Raw genomic sequence first — 24909 nt, 5'->3', positions numbered from 1 at the left:
TGCATAACCCCCATTATCAACATCCCTGCTGAGTGGTACATTTGTTACAACTGATGAATCTACATCGACATTATGATGAGTTTTTAGTTTTAAAGAACCTATGAAATCTGACCTGTTAACTTTATCCTAGGTATTTTGTCCCGTGATCTGGAGTCATGGATTTTGACTTCCTGAACTATAAAAAGGTGATTTTTCTCTTTACCCTCAGGGGTCTGGGAGAAGTTAAGATAAGGTTCTCATTTTGTAAAAGATGTGAAGGAAGTTCCCAGGTGTGTCCTACCTTTCTCGATGGAGGGATGATGAAGACAATATGAGATCCATCTTATAAGGATGAGATGGATGCCAGGTAGAAGGAAAGACTTTCTCCTTCTGAGTGTATTGTCATTCTTAAGTTAAAAGTCATTATACTTTCTTTAAACATTCTTTTGTGGAAAGAATGGACTCATTTTGGCAAGTTGGAATTTTCACAGAGAATTTCCATTAGCACAAATCCATATGCATCAAAGTGAGAAAAGCCTTCAAAGGACAACCTCAGGGGAATAGGTCAAAAATTTTCATTCGGGATGGGAATTTGATTCTGCAGTTGTTAGTGGTCTGTAATTAGGGCTGACTTGATTATGCAAATCCTAGGAATGGAGCCAAAACATTACAGACTCATTTATAACTCCCCCACCCACTGTGAGTAACCATATTAATAAGTAATTTTAGGGTCTGGGTTCTAAAATAATTTTATTAAAATATAAGAGTGATGTTTCTTGTTTTTTTCTACAAGAAGATAGTGCCAGAAAGCTCCGCCGTTTCTTCTTTCTGGCTACTTCCTGTCTGGATTTTGCTTCCTGCTCTCTGCCCAGGATGCTCTATCAGAGGGAACTACTACTGTATGGTCAGGAAGGTTGGTTTGTATAAAAGTACGTGAATATTTTGTTCTTGTCGGTAGGAAGTGAGCCGTTGCTGATACCTAAATTCTTACTGCAAAGCCTGGCACATACCATACGTTACAGATTTTTAGTTGAGATTCCTAGTTGTGTGCGTGTTTGCATTTTGCCCTTGGGTTTTCTCTTATTTCATCACACACAGCAAAGGTGGTTTTGACATCTGAGCTTCAGATTCTGTTTTCCTCGTAAGGGTGAACTAGACTTGCAGGCTCTCTCTTCTGGCCATCTATGAAAAGTTAGCAGGCCTTTTCTCTTGTTTGATATGAGGCAAGTGTTCTTGCTGGCTTAGTAGTAGTATATATTGTGTCTCCAGCTTTGTTCTGGTCTTTGGTTTGGCCGTGAAGTTTCAGAGTCTCTAGGGTCCCTTGTTGTCACTCCACCTTAAACCTTCTTTAGGAGACTCAGCGGTAATGACAGCTACTACCGAAGAGACAGGGTATCAGCTGTCATCAAAGTTTCCTCTTTAGCATAGAGACTTTGGGTGAAAGTTTTTAGAAAAGACTGTCTATGTCTTTTTGATTGTTGTTGTTCTTACCAAGAAAGCCTTTGATGAATTTCCTTTTAAAAGACTGTTTGGTTCAGGTCTCTGCTTCCAGGAAAGGTATTACTACCATATTTCTGGGGAGGCCACCGAGATGCTTGATTTTGCTCAAGGACCTATAAGGCTGCATGGCCTTTTTATTGCACCACATTATTTTTCAGTGAGTTATAGTATAAGTGACCCTCTGTTTATAGATGAAGAAAGAGTGGTTGTAAGCCCCCAGAGATACTTCAGGATTTTAGGTAAAGTAGGAACCCAGAGGAGGCAGACATCCTCCATGGAGAGTCCTTGCTGCTCGCGTCATGGTATCACCAGCACCAAGCTCAGCCTCTAGCACACAGGGTCTGCAGTGTACGCACGTTGCCTGTGGAATTAAAGACTGTGAATTGGAGGACAGTGTAATGAAGAAAAAGGAAGGGAAAAGATTTGAAAGGGAAATTTTCTCAGGCAGCCTAAAGACAGTTAGGTTAGCTTAGATGGAGAAGGGAAAGAGAGATTATTTATAGGATTTGCAGAGTCATGGCGGGCTAGACAAAGAGGGACCCAGATGCAGAGAATTTCGCAAGGAGTTATCTCACAGCAGGACTTTTAATTCCAAGATCTTTTAAGTGCCTGAATTTGTCTTCGTGTCTCAGGTTTACGAAGTTACTTTTATAATGAGGAGGTTGAATCTATTGCTGGGTTGTGTTGTTAGGCTGTGGCTTTGGGAGGGGTGCCAGAGGATGCATGTGTGCACATGTGAACACACACGTGCGCATGCATGAGCAGGAGCTGATCAACCAAGGCCTCGGGTAGGAGTAGGAGTACCTGACTCAGCGCACCAGCCTCATGACCCCAGAGCCCTGGGCCCATCCTGCTTTCCTCTCACTCAGCTAGCTAGTTAATCTCCTTGACAACAAAGACATTATTGGCAATATAGGAGGACTGTGCTTAAGGCTGTTTTACCTCGTCTTTAAGAACCTGGAAGGAGTTTTTGGAAGTACCCTTTATGTCCAGGCCCCAGGGATTTGGCACTGGTTGAGACCTAGATAATGGAAACTTTGGCTTCTTAGTCTGAGTGTCCTGGAAGTTTTTCAGAGCTCCCAGAGCATTTCATGATTATCTCCTAAGAGCAGTGACTACATTTCTGTCATATAGAAAGAGATACCGAAGCAAAATAAGAAGACATATTTTGAAACATCATTTAAAAGAAACTGAAACGGTCACTAATCACTGGGGAAATGCAACTCAAAACCACCATGAGATATCACTTCGTACCCATTAAGATGGCTGTTATCAAAAGAAAACAGAAAACAGTAAGTGTTGGTTAGGTCACAGAGAAACTGGAGCCCTTGTGCATTGCTGGTGGGAATGTAAAAATGGTACAGCTGCTGTGGAAAACAGTATGGCATTTCCTCAAAAAATATACCATAGAATTACCATTTGAGGACTTCCCTGGTGGCACAGTGGTTAAGAATCCGCCTGCCAGTGCAGGGCACATGGGTTCAATCCCCGGTCCCCGAGCCACAACTACTGAGCCCACATGCCACAGCTACTGAAGCCCGTGTGCCTAGAGCCCGTGCTCCGCAGCAAGAGAAGCCACCGCAGTGAGAAACCCGGGCACCGCAACGAAGAGTAGCCCCTGCTTGCCACAGCTAGAGAAAGCCTGCACGCAGCAGTGAAGACATTTGACCCAACAACTCCACTTCTGCATATATATCCACAATAACTGAAAGCTGAGACTTGAACAGATAGTTGTATACCAATGATCAGAGCGGTATTATTCACAATGCCTGAAGATGGAAACAACTCACATGTCCATCGACAGATGAATGTATAAACAAAATGTGTATATACATACAATGGAATGTTAGCATTCAAAAGGAATGAATTTCTGAAACATGCCACAACATGGATGAATCTCGAAGACATTATGCTAACTGAAATAAGCCAGACAGAAAAGGACAAATATTGCAACATCCCACTTATATGGTAGTCAAATTCATAGAAATGGAAAGTAGAATAGTGCTTACCAGGGGTAGGGGTAGGAGGCAAGGGGGAAGTTGTTGTTTAATAGGTACAGAGTTTCCATATAGGATAATGGAACAATTCTGGAGATAGTGGTGATGGTTGCATAACAATGTTGTTAATGCCGCTGAATTGTACACTTGAAAATGCTTAAACTGGTAAAGTTAATGTTATGTATAGTTTACCTCAATAAAAAATATTTGTGCAAAAAATGTGTTTTAAGATACTAAAAGAAAAAGAGCAGGAAAATGGAACTGAAGAAAGTCATGACGGTTTTTCCCTAAAGATTTATAATAATCAGTAAAAAGCAGACTAGTATTGTGTGCTGATTCTAAGTTTTATCAAGTAAAAATATTCTGTGTGGCTTTAACTTTTTTTTAAAAAGAATACTTCTTAAAACTATTGTCGAATCATGTTGAACTGGCAAATATCCAGCTTTCTGTGGGTCTACCTTGGTACCCATGTTTGGCTAACTGACTTCCTTTGCACAGTGACCTAAAAGAAAGGTGACTACCTTGACTGTAAAGAAATCTGCAGTTACTGCAGCTGCCTCCAAGCCAGTCCCGAAATCTGCTTAAGCTCAGGCACCTGCATTTTAAACCCTAAACCTGTGCAAGCAGTGTGCTTGTTTCTTAGGGCCTGGGTTCATGTTTTCTCTTTTTCCTCCATTTTTATGAAGGCAGGCTGCTCTCTGAGATTTGGAGACATCTACTGACTTCTCTATTTTCTACACCTCCTGAGGCACCCACAGCATGAGTCCAGTTTTTTTTTTTTTCCTTCCTCTCTTTGTATAGTCTTTGTCTTTTCTTTTCACCAGAGACAAGACCATATTTATTTATTTATTATTATTTTTTAACATCTTTATTGGAGTATAATTGCTTTACAATGGTGTGTTAGTTTCTGCTTTATAACAAAGTGAATCAGTTATACATATACATATGTTCCCATATCTCTTCCCTCTTGAGTCTCCCACCCTCCCACCCTCCCTATCCCACCCCTCTAGGTGGTCACAAAGCACCGAGCTGATCTCCCTGTGCTATGCAGCTGCTTCCCACTAGCTATCTATTTTACCTTTGGTAGTGTATATATGTCCATGCCACTCTCTCACTTTGTCACATTCTGTGTTGAACAAAAGAAGGTTTGAAGCCCCTCACAGCACAGTTCACTGTTTATTGGGGATACATGGAAGTCTTGGACTAGGGACATGTGGCTGCTCAAATTTCATAGGAAATAATAGGCTCAGAATATGAGCTTCTTGATTTGTTATTTATGTGTAGAGCCTTATACCCCCTTCTTTTCTTGTGCCATTTTCTGAAACACCTAGGCCTTTGTTTTAAATCCATTCTACAGGAGATTAGTGATGTCTTCTTCAGAAATAATCTGTTTTTTTTTTTAACAAAAACTTAAGTCATTTAATAGAAGAATCCTTTTAAGTTAGGAGCAATTAGTATCTCCATTCAGAATGAATCTTAAAGTGTATTTCTTAGAAAACTTGAGCCTGGAAGGTAGATGTTTAACTTTAGGAAATATATATATATATATATATATATATATATGAATATATGAATATATAAATATAAATATATCTATATCTATCTATCTCTATATATACATATAAAATTTCCCCTTTGTCTTCCCCAGGCTGATTTATTTCCTGATGTAATGACTATAATGCACTTTGGTTTCGTTAACTTTGTTGTATGTAGATGCTTGTATTCAAACTGTCTTACCTTTGGCTCTGTTGTGCCTACATGTACCTTTTGTAAAACTGTTGATATGTGGAGAATATCGAAATGTTGGTTTTAAAGTTAAAGTGTCTTTTAAAGGCACACAGTTAAAGACACAGAAAGACAGGAATCTCTTCTACCGGTGCTCCTGACAGGGGCTAAGTGTCCTAACTGTTTTAAGTTCACACTCCTAGTGATTTAGAAACCAGCCTGGTCCAGCCTGGTCCACTGTTGGGCATTTGCTAGAAACTCGTTCTTTATCTGAAATCTCTCTTTTTTAAATTACTTTCCCCATTTGTCTTATTTTCTGCTGTTTAGAACAGTAAGTGAAAGTGGTATGAATTCAAAGACTCTGTATTTTAGATTTGAAAATGGGTTCAAGTTGTAGGTCATCCATACATTTTCTCTCAAACCATGTGTACAAAAGACAGCCCCCATTACAGAAATATAAATTCAGAATATGATAAGAATTTCCTTCAGTCATTTTTCTTGATTTAGAACAGATGGATTAAGATTCCTTACTATTTTTTTGCGGTACGCAGGCCTCTCACTGTTATGGCATCTCCCGTTGCGGAGCACAGGCTCCAGACGCGCCGGCTCAGTGGCCATGGCTTATGGGCCCAGCCGCTCCGTGGCATGTGGGATCTTCCCGGACCGGGGCACGAACCCGTGTCCCCTGAATCGGCAGGCGGACTCTCAACCACTGTGCCACCAGGGAAGCCCCCTTACTATTTTTAAACTGTACTTAGTAACCACCCATTTAAAAGGTCTCCTGCAATGAACAGCACAGACGCATGATGAAGCATTTCTCTGTTTGGTGGGTGTCCTTCCATTAAGCGTGGTGTCTGCTCTGGCTTCCATGATGTGACTGGAGGAGGTGCACTGTTACTCTTCATCAGCGCTCTAGCCCTGCTTTCTCTGGCTTTCTTGTGCTGGTGGACACGTGGCAGTCTGTAGTGGGGCAGCCTCTTTGCACACTGATGGTGCTGACAACAGCAGAGCACATAACAACCTGGAGAAAAGGGAAGTTCATAGTCCTGCTAAAGACTAAGCACAGGCCTGCACTTCTTCCTCTTTTTAAAATTTTTATGCTCACAACTTATAATTTATAGATTATCAATTCCAAAACTATGACACTTTAAGGCAAGGCAGGTTAGATTGGTTCCTTCTTGCTGGGTAAGAAGGAATACCTAATTTCTATCCAAATAGGAGCCTGTCTGGTTACTGATTTAATTTTACTGCCCTTGTGTCTCTTCGTTTTTAATTTTTTTAAATTAAGAATTGCTGTTGGACCAGAGGGCAGATAGCAGAAGCAAGAAGAACTACAATCCTGCAACCTGTGGAACAAAAACCACATTCACAGAAAGATAGACAAGATGAAAAGGCAGAGGGCTATGTACCAGATGAAGGAACAAGATAAAACCCGAGAAAAACAACTAAATAAAATGGAGATAGGAAATCTTCCAGAAAGAGAATTCAGAATAATGATAGTGAAGATGATCCTGGACCTCAGAAAAAGAATGGAGGCAAAGATCGAGAAGATGCAAGGAATGTTTAACAAAGATCTAGAAGAATTAGAAAACAAAAACCCAGAGATGAACAATACAATAACTGAAATGAAAAATAGACTAGAAGGAATCAATAGCAGAATAACTGAGGCAGAAGAATGGATAAGTGACCTGGAAGACAGAATGGTGGAATTCACTGCTGCAGAACAGAATGAAGAAAAAAGAATGAAAAGAAATGAAGACAGCCTGAGAGACCTCTGGGACAACATTAAACGCAACAATATTAACATTACAGGGGTCCCAGAAGGAGAAGAGAGAGAGAAAGGACCCAAGAAAATATTTGAAGAGATTATAGTAGAAAACTTCCCTAACATGGGAAAGGAAATAGCCACCCAAGTCCAGGAAGTGCAGAGAGTCCAATACAAGATAAACCCAAGGAGAAACAGGCCGAGACACATAGTAAAATTGGCAAAAATTAAAGACAAAGAAAAATTATTGAAAGCAGCAAGGGTAAAACGACAAATAGCATACAAGGGAACTCCCATAAGGTTAACAGCTGATTTCTCAGCAGAAACTCTACAAGCCAGAAGGGGAGTGGCATGACATACTTAAAGTGATGAAAGGGAAGAACCTACAACCAAGATTACTCTACCCAGCAAGGATCTCATTCAGATTCAATGGAGAAATCAAAAGCTTTACAGACAAGCAAAAGCTAAGAGAATTCAGCACCACCAAACCAGCTCTACAACAAATGCTAAAGGAACTTCTCTAAGTGGGAAACACAAGAGGAGAAAAAGACCTACAAAAAGAAACCGCCCAAAGTTAAGAAAATGGTCATAGGAACATACATATCGATAATTACCTTAAACGTGAATAGATTAAATATGCCAACCAAAAGACAGGCTTGCTGAATGGATACAAAAACAAACCCATATATATGCTGTCTACAAGAGACCCACTTCAGACTAGAAAAGCATAATTCAGAAAGACACATGAACCCCAGTGTTCATGGCAGCACTATTTACAATAGCCAGGTCATGGAAGGAACCTAAATGCCCATCGACAGAAGAATGAGTAATGAAGATGTGGTACATATATGTACAGTGGAATATTACTCAGGCATAAAAAGGAACAAAATCGGGCCATTTTAGAGACGTGGATAGACCGAGAGACTTTCATATAGAGTGAAGTAAATCAGAAAGAGAAAAACAAATATTGGATATTAACACATATACGTGGAACCTAGAAAATGGTACAGATGAACTGGTTTGCAGAGCAGAAGTTGAGACACAGATGTAGAGAACAAACGTATGGATACCAAGGGGGGAAAGCGGTGTGTGGTGGGGGTGGTGGTGTGATGAATTGGAAGATTGGGATTGACATGTATACGCTGATGTGTATAAAATGGGTGACTAATAAGAAAAAATAAGTAAACATTAAAAAAAAAAAAGAATTGCTGTTGGAACAAAGGTCGCACCCACAGCAAAAGTGATTCACCTTATGATGAACAAGGCCCTGGGTTGCCTTTTCCATCACTTTAGCTTGTGTTTCCCAAAGTGCAGTTCCCTGTGGTGCGCTGAGGTGAACTACTCAGAGAGCTAAGCTTCCAAATTGATGGAGTCCAGTTCCAGGAAGGTTGGCCCCCCTGACTGGACATCTCGGGGACCCAGGTGGCATTTTCACTCTACCTCTCACCTCTGCTTCTCTCTGTTTTCTTCATTTGCTGCCTTTCTGAAGACCACATTTCTTGTCTCCTCAGATTACATAGGGCGACACGTGGCTACAGCTCCAGCCAAAGAGAGAGACGTCTTGCTCTCCATCTCCTCACATTCCCTGGATGGGGAACCTCCTGGTCCCCCCCGGGCCTTGTGGTTCGGTTAACGCCGTGAGGGCCTGGGGCGGCATATTGCACAAATGGCTCTCAGGAACTTGCTTTGTGGAGGTGGTTTGTAATTGCGAAGGGGAACGTTTTGAATAAGGCAGACAATCTGATGGGTGTGCACCCCACTGGGTACACAAAGTGCTGTAATACATCTTCCTCCTTCTGGAGTACCCATTTTTCCTAGAGTTTTAGAAGAAACATTATTTGCTATTAAAGCAAATGCATAAATACAACAGAGACTAAGATGGAACATATACAAGATATCTTAAGATAACCCCAAGGGAGAGTAATTTAATTTTGTATTTGGGACCTGCTCCTCTGCTGTTAGGATGCTTCAGTAGTATAGTTCAGGAAGCACCAAAATTTCTGGCCGATTACAGGCGGGAGTTGAAAGCTTAACATGAAACCATGGAGGAAGATACTGAGTGCTTTTACCTGTTTTAGTTCAATGAGGCCAGAAGATTTGCAGCCTGCGTATTATAGAATTGGATAGAGAATACTCCCACTGGGGGTGGCTGAGCTCAGAAACATTAATCTTTCAAGGAACCCCTGCTTATTAATATTGTTTCTGGAATGAGGCTGAATAATAAGACTGAGTCAGTGCAGGAGGCCACAGTTAACCCTTTTGCTTGTTGACTGTAGGACCACATAGTGTTGCCCTTGTCTGCTGAGCGTCCACCTAACATAGTGTGACTTTCTTTTTCTTGGCTACAGAAAGAAGATAAAACTCTAACCACAGGGCCTTTTCTCCACCCAGCTGAGGCTGCAGCTGAAGTGATTTTCTGTGATTTAAATACCTATGTGGAAATACGCTGGAGAGTTAGTAAAGCACTGACTTACGAAGGCTTCTGCATTAACATTCTTCTGGTTTTCAAATGCATCCAAGTTTCTCTTTATATACATACGTGGAATACATACATATAGAATAACTGATATTCATAGAATAATGCAGAAATCAGCATTACTGAAGGCATTAATAAACTATCCACTGTGCTTTGGGACATCTTAGAATAAGATTCTAATAATGTCTGACAGCAAAGAGAATTCAAAAGCAGCCAGTGAATAAATGGGGAATGGGGAATAGGTTTTTTACGAATCCCCTTTCATTTTCTCCTGAAACATAAAAAATAACTTCCCCATAACATTAAGGAAAAGTTTGAAAAAATAAAATTACTTATGGTTGACTACCCTCATACATGTTGATTTTGGTTATTTATAAACAAGCAAACAAAGAAAAAACAATAACAAGCCCTTTGCAATAGGACTAGGGATTCCTGAATACTTCCTTCAGGAAGCACTATGAGGGTAAATTGGTACCAGTGTTGGTCCTGGATACCATGTGATCCTTACCTTACCTTGCAAAGGGCTGAGAGTCAAAAATGTTTGTCTCTGGCGTCTGCTCTTTCTTAGGTAAAAGATTAATTAAGAGCGTAAATTATCTTTCAAGAGCTTTTCCCAAAACACTACAGAAGTAAATGCAGATCTTTTGCTTAGCAGGATTTAAAATCAATTTAAATATTAGCCTTATGGTTCTTGTTAAGAGTTAGTTTAAAATGAGATTTTTGCAGCTAAAAGATTTTGAAACTTGGGGAATATTTTAAAAGTATAGATTGTTAGGCTGCAGCCCCGCAGATTTGGGGCATGGGGTGGGAATCTATATTTTTAAAAGGCTCTCTTAGTGATTCTGGTTTGAGAATAAATATTTAGGTAACAGAAGGAGATAAGAGGCAGAGTGGTAGAGTCTAAAAAAAGTGTTTATAACAATGCGCCTTATGCTTTTACTTTTTCTTTTTGTATTGAAGTATAGTTGATTTACAACGTGTTAGTTTCAGGTGTACAGCAAAGTAGTTCATATATATATATAATATATTATATATATATACTTTTTCAGATTCTTTTCCGTTACTGTAGGTTGTTACAAGATATTGAATATAGGTCCCTGTGCTATACGTTAATCCCAAACTCCTAGTTTATCCTTCTTGCCCCTTTTTATGCCTTTTCTTTTTTGCTAAAAGATGATTGAAGAGTTTATTGTATATGTTGTTTTGAGGAGGCTTTTTTTTCCTCTTTATATACTTAAGGAAAACAAAATCTGAAGATACTGGTTTTTTTTTCCCCTAGGAGTTTGCACCTACCTAGCAATTTTGGGATAAAAGCACAAAAGAAATCTTATAAAGGCTATTATCCCATAGTGAAAGGATGATCCTTTATCTGCAGAGTGTAGTTGACAATGAAAACAAGGATTGATGTATATATGTTAATATTACTCTTAGAATTTTTGAGTGTAGTGGTCTTAATATGTATCTTGGGGGAAAAAATAAGCAGTGGAAACATTCTTGTTCATATTTTTATCACTAAGATGGACAGTTATGCCTCAGTTGTTGAAATCTAGGAATTCTGGGAAACAAGCTGGAATTTGGGTCCACCCAAGTGTAAGTCTAGATAAACCAGTCATTTAGTCTGCATGCAGTTTGCAGAAATGAAATTAAGCCAACTTTGTTTTGGAATATGTGAATCACAACAGCCCTAAAACCCAGAAAGATTAATGAGCGGAGAATAGGAACAGGTCTTTCACAGGAGGAAATACTTGTACACACGCCTATGGGGAAATGCTCCACTGCAAATCAAAGAAATGGAAGTAAAAAAGTAATGAGAAACCATTTTATGGCTACTTAATGAATACAAATATAAATAAAACAAAGCTAATGTGACCTGAGAAAATGAGTACATTCTTACATTTCTGGCAGCAATGTTAATAGCTCAGTTCTTTTTGAAGCCCATCAACAGTGGATGTTAAAAGGCATACAAATGGTCAGACCCTTTGACCTGGCCATTCCACTTCTTGGAACCTATTCTAAAGACAAACTGCTACAGAAGAAAAAAGCTATAAGGAAAACCCCCCATTTATTGTATTGTTATTTCTGATGGTGAAAAATTAGAAGGAATGTAGGTGGACAACAATCGAGAGATAAAATTGGAATTTTCTTTTAGCTATTCCAAATGATATTCAGGAAGACTGGAAGTGAAAAAGATTTGGAAGAAAGCAAAGTAAAATGTATGTGTTTATATATTGTAATAAAATATGTAAAAAGATTATCAAGAAATAAACAGTTTTATGGTGTTGGCAATATATGTGAAGTTTAAAACAAAAAATTTTAGCAATAAATAAAAGATATTTTAAGAGGAGCGTTCTAAAGTGGAACGCTGGAATAATTTTTCTTCCTTCTTTGCCTTAATGCAGTAAAAATGGGTGAAATAAGAGTGAAATAAGATGCCTTTTATGTGAAATTTGAGGGGCTTTAAAACTTTTCTCCTTTTAAAAAATATTTATTTATTTATTGGCTGCGTGGGGTCTTTGCTGCACGCGGGCTTTCTCTAGTTGTGGCGAGTGGGGGCTACTCTTCATTGTGGTTTGCGGGCTTCTCGTTGCAGTGGCTTCTCCTGTTGTGGAGCACGGGCTCTAGGCGTGAGGGCTTCAGTAGTTGCAGCACACGGGCTCGTTAGTTGCGGCACACGGGCCCTAGAGCATGCGGGCTTCAGTAGTTGCGGCGTGTGGGCTCAGTAGTTGTGGTGCATGGGCTCTAGGGTGTGCGGGCTTCAGTAGTTGTGGCTCGAGGACTCTAGAGCACAGGCTCAGTAGTTGTGGTGCACGGGCTTAGTTGCTCTGCAGCATGTGGGATCTTCCTGGACCAGGGATCGAACCCGTGTCCCCTGCACTGGCAAGTGGATTCTTAACCACTGTGCCACCAGGGAAGCCCCTAAAACTTTTCTCCTTTTACTAGCTTACCTCCCCAGATGAATTTTATAGCCACCTCAGTTGTCTTTTCTGCTTTAAAATTTTTGTAGCCACCCAAACCAAGCCTTTGCTGACTGTGGGGTCAGACTGTCTGGATTTCAGTCCTATTTCTATCACTTACCTGGAGGAACTATATGACCACTCCTCATCTGGAAAATGGAGATAATAATGGCCTCTAACTGGTGAGAACTAAATGATATAATGTATAAACAGTGCATAATAAGGTGAGTGGTACTAAAAGCATTCAATAATATAAGCTATTCTTTATCCATCTTTGGAAGTGACTCTTGATTGCCCATCCCGCTTTCTCCTTTGTTAACAGAATCCCAGTTTTGTTCAGGCATCTGGCTGCAATGTGCCCAACCCCAGGGGATGAATGAAGACCTCTTAGCAGATCATGGCAATCCTATTCCCATTTGGCACAAATTCATTTAGAAGGGGTCATGTGACTTCATTCTGGTTCAGGAGATTTACTGGAAGACTGGGGGCTTCTGGGAAAGATATTTCTCCCTTATAAAAAAGAGAGAGGTTCAGGGAGTACATACTCCTTACCTCTCCCTGCCTCCAGTGTTCCTACTTTGGACATTCTTGTGTGATGATGTGTTGTTTGGAGCTTTTGCCACCATTTTGCAATCATAAGGAGGTGGTCAGCAACTACCAAAGATGCAGAGCAAAAAGATGACATCACTGAACCACTGACCTACTCAGGCTAGAACAACCTACCTCAAAAGGTTTTGCTAAGAGAGATATAAATGTCCAGATTGCTTAAGCCAATTTTAGTTGTTTTTTCTGATGTTTGCAGCTGAAAACATCCCAACTGATAGATAAGTTTAACTGTCATTGTCTAGTGTAGTGATTTTAAAATTATGCCACCAAAAGAAATTGGTTTTCATGAGTAGATTAAAATTTCTGAAATAAGTCATCATTCTCCTATTAGTGTTTTATTATAGGTGCAGATTTTCATTATGGAAAGAATACTTTTAGAATTTAACCTTAGTTAACACCTATCGTATATTTTGGGCCTAGAAACATCTTTGAAAACTACTTTGATAATAAAAGTGAAATGTATGTGGACTTGTATGCTTTTAATTATCCACATGAAAAATATCCTCAAAATAAATACTGTAGTGATGTAGACATTTTGGTGAGAATGAATGTAAACCTGTAACTCGACAATTGATGATCCAGCTGCAGCTGTGATAGGATTATGGCTTAAATATTTTGAATATCTGTTTAAAAATAAACTTTAGTGCAGCTGATGAAGAGATTATGTGTTTTAATGGTTGTGTTTGCTTAAATTACATATCTAAAACAAATAGGAAGTTGTGTTTTCCCTTTGCTCTGTCATAAAAACTTTTTTTGTTTCCCAGCATACTGTTTGAATAAAAGTATGCTGGTGGCCACTTGATTATTCCACACATAGAGCAAAATTGGGAAGTTCTTCTTCTTTCGTAAAAGAAGGTTAAATTGATAAAAATTGTCAAATATGTTTTCTATTGGGATTTTTATAATCAAAGTGAGTTTTAGACCACATTTTTCTTACATATTATGTAATTTTCAAGAATAATAAACTTTCTCCTTGTATAAATAAAAACGTTAGTTCTCCCTAAGCAAAACTTTTCTCAATTCCAGCACCCCCCCACCGTCATTCCTCGAAGTACGTGTACATCAGTACTTCCCTCCACATGGACACCACATGCTCTCTCTGCTTTGAGTTCCTTTTCATCATCCCAGAGATCCTTCTTCATCTGTAGCAAAGATCTGCTCCCATAATATTCCACCATTGCCAATTGGTCCCTGTGTTAATTTTTTATATATATATATATATATATATATATATAAATTATCCATACATATATGATCTATCTATATGGCATTTTTAATAAGGAATTGGTTCACATGATTATGGAAAGTCCAAAGTCTGCAGTGTGGGCCAGCAGCCTGTATACCCAGGGGAGCTAATGCAGCTCTCACTGGAATGGCTGCAGCTCCAGTCCCAAGGTAGTCTGCTGGAGAATTGCCCCTTGCTTGGGGAGGCTGGTCTTTCTGCTCTATTCAGGCCTTCAACTGATTGGATGAAGCCCACCAGCATTATGGAGGGTAATCTGCTTTACCCAGAGTTCATCCATTTAAACATTAATCTAATCCAAACACACCCTCCAAGTTGACACATAAAATTAACCATCACAGTTCCCCTCCCATCCCCCTCCCCAGGTTGAAGGTAATGAGGCTCTGCTCTCTGCTCTTACTGCAGCATTGGGTAGGAAGCCAGGAGGGACAAGTGTGGATGTTGCTACTTTCTTCGTTTCTGCTTCTGGGTTGTTCAGGTATTTTGGGGAGCAGGGAGGAGGAGGGGGGACAAGGAGGAGGAAGGGACCCTGTCCAGAACCATTACTTAGCATGTACAGTTGATGGAGCCAATGTCTTAAGCCCGCAGAAACCTGTTGCCAGCCGTTTCCTGGTTCTTCTTGGGTGCCTCTGCTCCTCAGCTTGGACTCTTGTACTAAGTTGGGCAGAACCTTTCTTTATCATGGAAGAGGCTGTATGTAGAGGGAAAGGTCTGTTAGAAAATAACTGCTCTTCACACCTGGGACCCTCAGGCTGGACTTGGAGAGAGAAGACTTGGTCTCTTGTCTTTTGTCTTTTGTGTGGTTTTGGGTACATTACTCATCATCTTTGCACTCAGTTTCCTCCTCTGCCAAATGGGGAGAATAATAAGGCCTCAGAACGTTGCCATGGGGATGATGTCAGAGGTTATGTGTAAGTGATTTGTATCCTGTGAAGTACTGTATGAATTAAGTTTGGGTTTTTACTTTATCCTACTTGTTGGCACCAAGCAAAACCTAATTTATATAAAGCAATCGATTTTGCTCTAGGTACTCAGGACTACTGCCAGTATGATTGCCCTATGATAGATTTGACAAATTTTCTTTCAAGGAACAAAAGGGTGTATTGTAAGGAGTTTGTTTCCTGGATTGGGGACCCATATTCAACAACCATGCCCCACCCTAGTGTGACTTGTAACATGTCTGGGTGTAGATCTGTTACCGCTGCCTTGCTTGGAAGCCCTTGCTGACAGTGAGGAGATGAATAATTAACCTAACACGTTCTTGTGCAATTTCTTTGTTGCCTGGTGTCATGTTCAAAGATTAGATTTCCTGGGAAGACGCTGAAACAGTTTTTTCCCCGTGACATTGAAAATAAGGACCATGTTTGAATGAAATAAAAACGGACTGATCATTCATTAGTTTGGACATTTCATTCAATCAACACGAATTCATCACGGGGACTGCATTGTGCTGTGCCAGGTAGTAAGGAAGAAACAAAAGGGAAGAGATGGAAATAAGACTGGAAAGATATGGAGATGCTTGATGGCGAGGCTGGAGAGTTTGGATTTTATTTTGTTGGTGTTAAAACATGGGGGTTGTGAGTGTTTCGCTGTATCCTAGCTGTGTAATTTTGGGTAAATTACGAAACTACTCTGTGCCTCCATTTCTTCATCTGTGAAATGGAAAGAATGAGAATATAGCTCATAGCACTGTAGTGAGGATGAAATGAGATAATGCACGAAAAGCCCTTAGCGTAGTGCCTGACCCTGGGGAGCTGCTGTAGGCGTTTGAGCTCTAGAAGATATGTGTTAGGAAGTAAATCTGGCAGCAGCATGAGGGTAAGGTGCTACGATGGGAAGGGCTGACAAGGGTGGTGATGGGGAGACTGTTACAGTAAAAGCGGGATACTTGGCAGCGCCAGGGGCCCAGCAATTCAAGCTCCCTTTGTAGGCTGGCTGGGCGGAATGGTTTAAGAATGTAGGAATGGTTTATGTGCGCCAGGGCATAGTTATTCGTGGCCTCATAACTGGACTTCATATTTTGCCTATTCTCTTCCTTCCTTTTCCTTCATCAAAGCCTGGCCTTCATCAGGGCTTACGTGGCTGCATTGTGTTCACGTTCCTGATGTCATTTTCTGGTTTGGGGACAGAACAAAACAGTAGGAATGGAGCATTGGGGGAGAATCCAAAATACTCCTCCCTTTTCCCATTTTTTCCCCTGTTTTCTATTTCCATTTCCATGAGATAAAAGAGGTTGCATGATCATCTGAGTGCTATATCAGGGAATATATTTTATTTCTCTTGCCTTCCTAGTTTTTAAAATGTTCCTGGAGGAATTTAGGTACAACTTTGATTTGAATGGCCTCGATGCTTTTAATTTTTCCTGACCGTGAAGACATCCCCATGTCCTTAGGAGTCACAGTCAGTTGTGATGCTCCAACTGCCTCCTGACTCGAGGGATGAGTGCAGAATCACCATGCTGATTCTCATGGGACGGCCCAGCAACTGCTACCACTGTTACAAAAATTAACTCCACAAACAACTTTGCTCTCGAGTTTCCTCTTCCCCTTGACCTGATAAAAAAAACTATAGCAAACAGCCTCTTTATTTTGTAAGGTAAATGAGCACCCTTGAGTTAATCTGTTTTGTAAGTGGACATTTCCATATATTTTCTTAAAACAAGCAGTGTGTGTAGCCAACCTGTGGGTAGCCAGCCTTCAAGATTGGCTACCCACAGACTTACCCACCTATCCATGTATTTTTACCAGGAATGGAGTGATCAATCATCTTGATAGAGCCAGGGGGTTAGCTGAAGAGATAATTTGCGTCACTGCTTGAGATGTAGAGGTGGCTTTCTTTAAAAAATTGTCAAGCCAAAACTTTGTTGAGGGTAGAAAGCAAATAGTAAATAGTCTCTGTACGTGTTGTCATTTCCCCCATTTTCTGTTTTTCTATCTCCTCAGCAACCGTTTCAATTAACATAAGAGACACACACGGTATTCTGTCTCACCTCTATCCTGACATATGCCTGGTGGCAATGAATAGAAATGATTATCATTAGCAAATAATACTAGAAGCATTATAAATTCTTCAGAAAGACGGGAGTAAATAAAATTACTGCCCACTACTTAGATACTGACCAATCTGAGGCTGACACATTCTTCTTATCTGCTAAATTAGTAAGAGAGTGGGTAGCAATTTTCTCCTAATGCCATTGTATCCCTTGATGTACAGATTTATCTCAATTTTCCCGTTATACCATGGGGAGTTCCTTAAGAGGGTTGTGCCCAAGCATTTAAACAATTACCCTGTTTCTTAATGTGGCTGCTGACATGAGCTATTAAGAAACTTGAAACTTTAACAGCAGCTGCTTCCTTTGTCATTTGTAGCCACCTAAGTTGTTTTGAATTTCTTTTCATTTTTAAGATGTGGCTCCCATGTGTGAGAAGCATTTGGTTATTTTGATATTTTTGCCTTGGAGTATACAATGTCAATGACTGTTCGCTAACTTTTATACATAGGTCATTTCATGTCTGTGTTCGTGGGTGACATAAACAATAGTTCTGTGCCTATTCATAGTGCTGTTTGATTTCTTAACTCCCTTGTTTTGGGCCCACAGATATTTCCTCTTTGTATGTTTTCTTGGCCTTCATTTATTTGTTTTAACAAGTGAGTTTTAGGAAGCCCCAACTAGCTTGAACTTATTAACATTGATTCAATTAACACAAAATTTAGAGTTCAGGCCCAAGTTTCTCTTACTTATAAAACAATATTTTTTTCTTTTTTTCGGTCTTAAAAAAAAGTTGTACTTCTGAGGCACTGGATTCCCTGTTTCTTAGGCTCTCTAGGAATCCTTTTGAGCTAGTCTTACAGACTTTCTTGCTGCTGTTGACATCGTAAGACAAATTCAGTAGTGTGAACTAGAAACACATTGCATATTTAGTGAATATATGTGTATAGTAAATACTCAAAAATGGTAGACTTAGTTTATTTTTGTTTTGCTTTGGTTTGATTTGTGGAAATTTATTCCTCTGAATGGCTTTTCTAGTATGGTGTTGTGGGTCCACTTTAGTCATTGGAATTCTTGCTCAGTGAAATTGAAGGAAATGTCAGCACTTTATAGAAACTCCGTTCCAGCAGAGCTGTAATTAGAGCAGGGCAATATTATTTCCCTGAGCAAATAAGTTTGCTGCTTATTTGGCTAGTTACAAAATTTAGGCCTCTTTATTCAGGTCTCAAAGCAAAGGAACTTGTACCTATTTGTGGCCCTTCCATGTGTGGTTAACCTGGTGGACTGAGAATTTCCACACTGGGGCTTCCAGCTGACATAATTTCCCTGGGTTCCTCCCCTTTGAGTTGTAGAGAGACTACACAGAGGTTTTCTGGTCTCATCTTGGGAGATGACATGAATAGAAGCATGTCCTTTGCCTCCCTTGATGGGTGAATCAAGTCCCAAAGTCTGGCTACATTAGAGTGTCCTGTTGACCATTCTTGACCTTCCCCCTAGCTGAGAGGAAGGGGGTCATTCCCAGAACTGTCTGAAAACATTCCATGGGAAGAATAGCCTGGAGGGGTTAGAAGAAGAGTTCTTTTCTTCATGGTGAACCTGGAGAGGTGGCTTTGCTAGTTTAACCTAGTCACTGTGGTTGTAACTGGGGACAGAAACGCCTTGACAAGTACGTGGTTTGTAGAATTGCTAAAGATGGACTTTTTTTTTTTTTTTGCGGTACGCGGGCCTCTCACTGCCGTGGCCTCTCCCATCGCGGAGCACAGGCTCCGGATGCGCAGGCCCAGCGGCCATGGCTCACGGGCCCAGACGCTCCGCGGCATGTGGGATCCTCCCAGACCGGGGCATGAACCCGCGTTCCCTGCATCGGCAGGCGGACTCCCGACCACTGCGCCACCAGGGAAGCCCTAAAGATGGACTTTGATGCCTGGCTCCTCCTGTCTCTTTTGCTAAACGTGGCGTAACTGGAAATGTAGGAAGCCTTAGGACCAAGCATACTGAAATTGTTTTCTTTTGGCCAGAATTAGAATTTGGTTTTACTTTTCTGGATAGTCCAAGTTACCATGATTATCAAACTGAAAATAAGACAAAGCAACAGATCATATCATAAAATATTTGCTACGTAGGTCTGTTATAACTTTAGTTTCTCTATGCTAATTTTTCTCTTTCTAATTTTATAAATAGTATTAGATTTATTTAGATAATAACCTGCTAAAATAACTAATCATGAAGGACACGCTTTCATGGAATTCTCCAAGAATAATCACGTATTTCCCAGTATGTAATAAGCATTTAATAACTTGATGAAAGAATGAATGATAGAGTTTAAGGGTCTATTGATAACGTTTTATTTCCAATTCAAGTTTTTATATATAGGGTACTGTTACAAAATAAATCAAGAGGTTATATTTAAAGGAGATCTTTTAAATGATTAGGGGGAAAAGCACAGTAGCATAAATGTATATTTTTATATTGATATTGTACAAGTATTTTTATTATGTTTGCAGGCTTTAGTTTATTTATTAGCTCATAGTGGGAAGACCTTTGAAGAGTTTCTTTTCCTCTTTCAGGCTACTGGAACTATGTAGTGAATCATCAAAATAAATTCTTCCTTTTTATTACTCCTACATTAGAACCTGGCATACTGGAGGTATACGGTAAATCTTGAAGAACAATAAGCACCTCTGTTTCTTAAAAGAAAGAAAAAAATCTCACTTTCAGTTACTTCTGATTTTTAAAAATATTAAAACAATATAGATTCAAATGTTAGTTTTTCTTTCTCATCCTTAACTTTTTTCAGATTGTAAAAGCAATAGCAATTCATGATAGAGAATTTAGAGATACAGAGAATTAAAATTACCTGTAAACTTTATTACCCAGAGACAGCCCGGTTTAATCTTGATACATTTCTTTCCATTCTAGTATGTTGCCATGTATATTCTACAGAGCATTTGCCATATAAGATGAACAAGAGTTGAAGTAGAAGAACTGTCTACTGTGTCCCTCTTGGAGATCCATAATGCATATAGGCAATATTAAAGGCTCTGCAGGAAAGAAACCTTTCAGTTAGTGTTTCCTAAGCGTATTTGACTCCTAGCACTGTGTGTGTTTGTGCGTGTACGGGTGCGTGTGTAATGCCTATTGGCATCTTCACACATTGACAAATTTAATTCTATTTTCCTTTTCTCCTTTTAAGTCATGAGCTTTTCTGACAGACTTCCCTGGCAATGGGAAATTCTCCTCTAATTTTTCAGACCTGATGTCTTGGTGCACCTCAGAAATAGGGCGGAGATTCAGAAAGAGAGAATTTGTCCTGGAAAGGAGGAGTAATCTTCAAATGCATGACCACTGTGGGCTGTATAACATGATTTTGCATACCTCCAGTCCAAAAAATCAAATTCATTCATGGTCAAGAGGATGTTTCTGAGTCTTTGCCAGCTGCAGATTATGTATCTGGGGAAAGCTGATGGAGAGGCCTTTGATCACAGGCTGGCTTGTTGTAGAATTTCCTGACTGCAAAGAGCAGACAGTTACTTTTAAGAGAGGATGGGTGTGTGTTAGGGTGGGCTGGAGAATGGGCCAGAAAATTGTGAGGTTTGCTTATTATGCAGTATACCATGTCCTCGGATCTGTCTTTCTGAGATGACTTATCTGCAGTAAAACATTACCACATGCTGCTGTGGTTAATCAAAAAAACTTACTTTAAGACTGCTGTAGCCACACTAAATCTAAACTGGGCACAGAACGTTGTTTCTCTCAGAGCAGGACTCGCTAGAAACAAGTGAGGTCGAATCTAGCAATTTTGTGAAGGTTTCCTTTACGCTTCTAGCAGCTGTCACTGGTGTCACTAGCTTGCCATTTTTAGAACAGTTTCGGGGATTCCCATCTTGCTTCTTGCCCAGCTCTTCCTCTTAATTTCTGAAATACCTCGAGTTTAGTAGTTGAAGTCTGACCAACTCTTTCTTTTTTTTTGCGGTACGCGGGCCTCTCACTGTCGTGGCCTCTCCCGTTGTGGGGCACAGGCCCCGGACGCGCAGGCTCAGCGGCCATGGCTCACGGGCCCAGCTGCTCCGTGGCATGTGTGATAGTCACAGACCGGGGCACGAACTCGTGTCCCCTGCATCGGCAGACGGACTCTCAACCACTGCGCCACCAGGGAAGCCCTCTTTTTTTTTTTTAAGAAGGTACCAATCTGGTTTGACTTACCTCTTGAGTATATTTTTCTATGTAAGTTTTATTCCATAATTAACAATTCAACCATTGGTATTTTAGGAAATGCAGAAGTCATATGACCCCAAATGCATATATTATAAGGGAGTGTTTGAGAGATTAGCAGAAAAATGAAAAGCCCCTCTCCTGACTGAAAACCCACATTGAAGCCATTTGAGAAGAATTAGACTGATTGTATTTGGTATTTTTTTCCTCCAGTATTCACCACATATATTTCTTCTTATGCAGTCTAATCTGAGGATGCCATGTAAATGGATCACTGTGAAATGCAGCAATTTTAATTTTTCTCCAATCGAACGATCTCCTTTCTATTAACTTTTGAAGGTTTGCAGCAGTGGAAGTATTTTTGCTTCTATGTATGAAGTTTAAAAACATCTTTTTTTTTTTCATAAAATACAAGAGCAACCAATTTCACTGTCAAATAAAAATAAAAACTAGGATTTAAAAATTAGCCCAAAGTGGCATTTAGGAACTTAGCTGTAGGCTGCTGTGCTGATACCATGACAAACCAAAGTATAGGGTTGGGTCAGGTTTTGTTTCGGTTTTCTTTTCAATATCCAGGGCTCGTGGATTAAGTTCTAGAAATGTTCCAATTGTAAGGCAGGGATCTGTTTGGATTCCACCACGGGTATGTTCCTTGGGTTGGATGCTGGAGGGTGAGGCACGTTTCGCCAGACCCATGTCAACTACCTAGTAATCATCAAAGTCAAAAAATTCATTGTTTCCTCCTTGGTATTCCATTCCCTGGAAATCTGCTCGGTACTGCAAGATACCTCCAATTGCACCAAATCCTTTCACAGACTGGGATCCTTCTTGTGCCTTATCTGTGACAACATAGCTCCAAATTTTTTCTTATAGTTGTCAGCAAACCATTCCAGCAGGGGCATCATGCTCATGTTCTTGTCGTGTCTCTTTGTCTGTAAAATGAGATTTATCCTTCTCTTTCTCTGGAGTTGATAGACAATTTTGTCCTCTCCTGTGCTTTGCCAATGAGGAACATCTCTCTGGCTGACGTCATCAAAGTATCGCTCTATTAACTTCTTCTCTTGAATGAGCTTCACGTTGGAGAGGACTTCAGTAGATATCTCAATACCTTGGTTGAATCCATTTTTACCACTGTAGGATGTATCAACTAATTTAAAAACTTCTGATTGTAACCTCTGATCAAACATATCGGATAGACTTAGTTCAGTTTTGGTCAGCTGATCCAGCTAAAACGAGACCAGTCACGTTCACTTTGTCCCCAGAAATAAACAGCTGCCCCGCAGTCTGAGCTACTTTCCAGATAGAGTTAGTAAGTTCCCATTCTTAAGTGGGCAAGGTGCAGGCTGGTTGACCTCCTCCACCATGTTTCTTTGGGAGAGCCACAGTGAATTTGTGCAGGACTTCTCTTGTATTTCCTTGGAGTGTGCCAAAAAGTCACCACTACCATCTGTTACAATGATGCCAGCTGGCTGTCTTCTGGAAGCAGTGCTGTAAGAGCCTCTGGATGGAATTGGTTGTCCCACAAATACAGTGACGTATCAGCCAGTTTGAAAGGTTCAAAGTCAATGTTGACTTTCTTTTCCTTCCCCTCTTCTGTTACAGTTGTAGCACGGTAAACTACCAGGCCATTTTGTTGTACAGATATAATGGCTCCCAGGACTGAAAGGCGGTTTGCTAGTAACTTAAAGTAACTTAAAAGTTGCTTAAAGTTTGCTAGTAACTTAAAGTAACTTAAAGTTCCAAACTCCTCTGCTAACATTTGTGCCACTCCTGAAATCTGGTCTTTGGGAGGGATGGTCAGTGATATCATGCCTGTGCCTTTGCTGCGGGCCGCCTCCAAACTCTTAATGAGCTTCCTACTATTCCAGATCTCCATGTTCCTGTTGGCAGCGCTGGGGTCATCTGCTGTGTTCTCGCTGCCTTCTCCCTCAGGGCCCACTCTTTGGTGGCGGTGGCTGCTCCTCCCGGGCGGTGGCTCTGATGTAGGACACCCTGCATTTGGTTTTTACATGAGTGTTCCCCTGGTCACATTTTCATCTCTTGTTCATGATCTGAAATCCATGAGGGGTGTTTAAACTCCCAAAGACTAAAAAAATAGTTCAAAGACCGAAGCAAAGGTGGTATGCAGTAGAATTGTCAGGCTATAAAACATGAAACTCTAAGTCTGCTCTGGGACCGTGTAAATGGTACAAACATTTTATGAAAATAGAAAATAAAATCAAAGCAAAACTAAAAACACATTTCAGAACTCATGTGACGGTGATACTTGGTTATCTTGCATGGAGACTAACTTGTTTGTTCATATCAAGGCTCGAATTACATTCCGTTGTTGGACATACAGGTTTCTTTCTCCCGTTTGGTCTGTCTTGCTTAAATGACATCCATTTGAGGAGGGACCTGCTGTTACCAGGAACAGCAAACGAGATCCCCTCAAATATTTTTGCAATTTGTGGCAGAAACTACTGATTGTCTCCCAGTATCCAGCCTTCCTTTCTTTGTTATTAATATAAACTTCTTCTAGAATACAGACTATATTTTCTAGCTTCCCTTGCCTCTAGGTATGGCTGTATGACTGCATTCTGACTAAAGGACTTATGTGTGAAATTCCTAGAAAGGGGGAAGCTTTTTTACCTCTTTCTTTCTTACTGATGCCTAGAATTGGATGGGATGGCTGGACTTGAGCAGCCTTGATGGATCATGAAGTAGAAGCATAAAGTAGATGCTAAGGAGAGTTTTGCAGCAAGATAGATGGAACCTGGGTCTTCTGACTGCAGATCACTGTAGTAGTCCTGGGTAACTTCGTATTTAGACCTTGTTTACAGTGAGGGAGAAATATGCATCTATCTTGTTTAAGCCAGTGCTGTTTGGGATTTTCTGAACTACACTGCTGAACCTAATCTATCATATTATGCTATCCTTAGGACTAAACCAGTTCTTTGTCAGGGTCATGACCATAGCATAGATCAAGATAAACTGAATTCGCCAAGAAGAATCTACTTACTAGCACTACGTCAAGCCGGTTGATCAGACAGTTTTCAGAACACTGTTTTCTTCACTTCATCTTTATTTGGCCTGACCATTTATATGGCAGGGTGTCAGGACATGATGGAGTCTGCTTACTAAATTCATTCAGAAAATTGAGTGCCTACTATATTCCAGGCATTGCGTTAGGCTCCAAGAATCCAGTGAAAGCAAAACAGCCATAGTCTCTGTTCTGACGGGGCTTAGAGTCTGGTGTAGAAACATGGATATTAGTCAAATAACACACACAGTTACATAATTACTCTACAGACTGTTAAGCGCTCTGAGGGAAAAGCACAGGAAGTTGCAAGAACCTATGTAACGGGAATCTCATCTAGATGGGACAGTGGTAGGGTGGTGAGGGAAGGGTGTTTTGGACAAGGGCCTTTTGAATTGAGATCTGGAAGGTGAATTGGATTTAACTAGGTGAGGGAGAGTGTAT

The 24909-nt window shown here is 40.3% G+C and overlaps 1 protein-coding gene and 1 pseudogene across 1 annotated transcript in view; one reads left to right on the top strand and one right to left on the bottom strand.

Annotated features, from left to right (window-relative positions):
* The window catches only part of ANKRD44 (ankyrin repeat domain 44), a 307899-nt gene that overhangs the window by 40687 nt on the left and 242303 nt on the right, over positions 1 to 24909 (top strand). The window lies entirely within an intron of this gene.
* On the bottom strand, positions 22088 to 23346 carry LOC112412012 (eukaryotic peptide chain release factor subunit 1 pseudogene; annotated as a pseudogene).

Source organism: Neophocaena asiaeorientalis, unplaced genomic scaffold (assembly GCF_003031525.2).
Source record: "Neophocaena asiaeorientalis asiaeorientalis breed wild unplaced genomic scaffold, Neophocaena_asiaeorientalis_V1.1 scaffold844, whole genome shotgun sequence".
Taxonomy (NCBI): domain Eukaryota; kingdom Metazoa; phylum Chordata; class Mammalia; order Artiodactyla; family Phocoenidae; genus Neophocaena; species Neophocaena asiaeorientalis.
The sequence above is the reverse complement of the archived record's forward strand: the minus strand, read 5'-3'. Positions and strand labels throughout refer to the sequence as shown.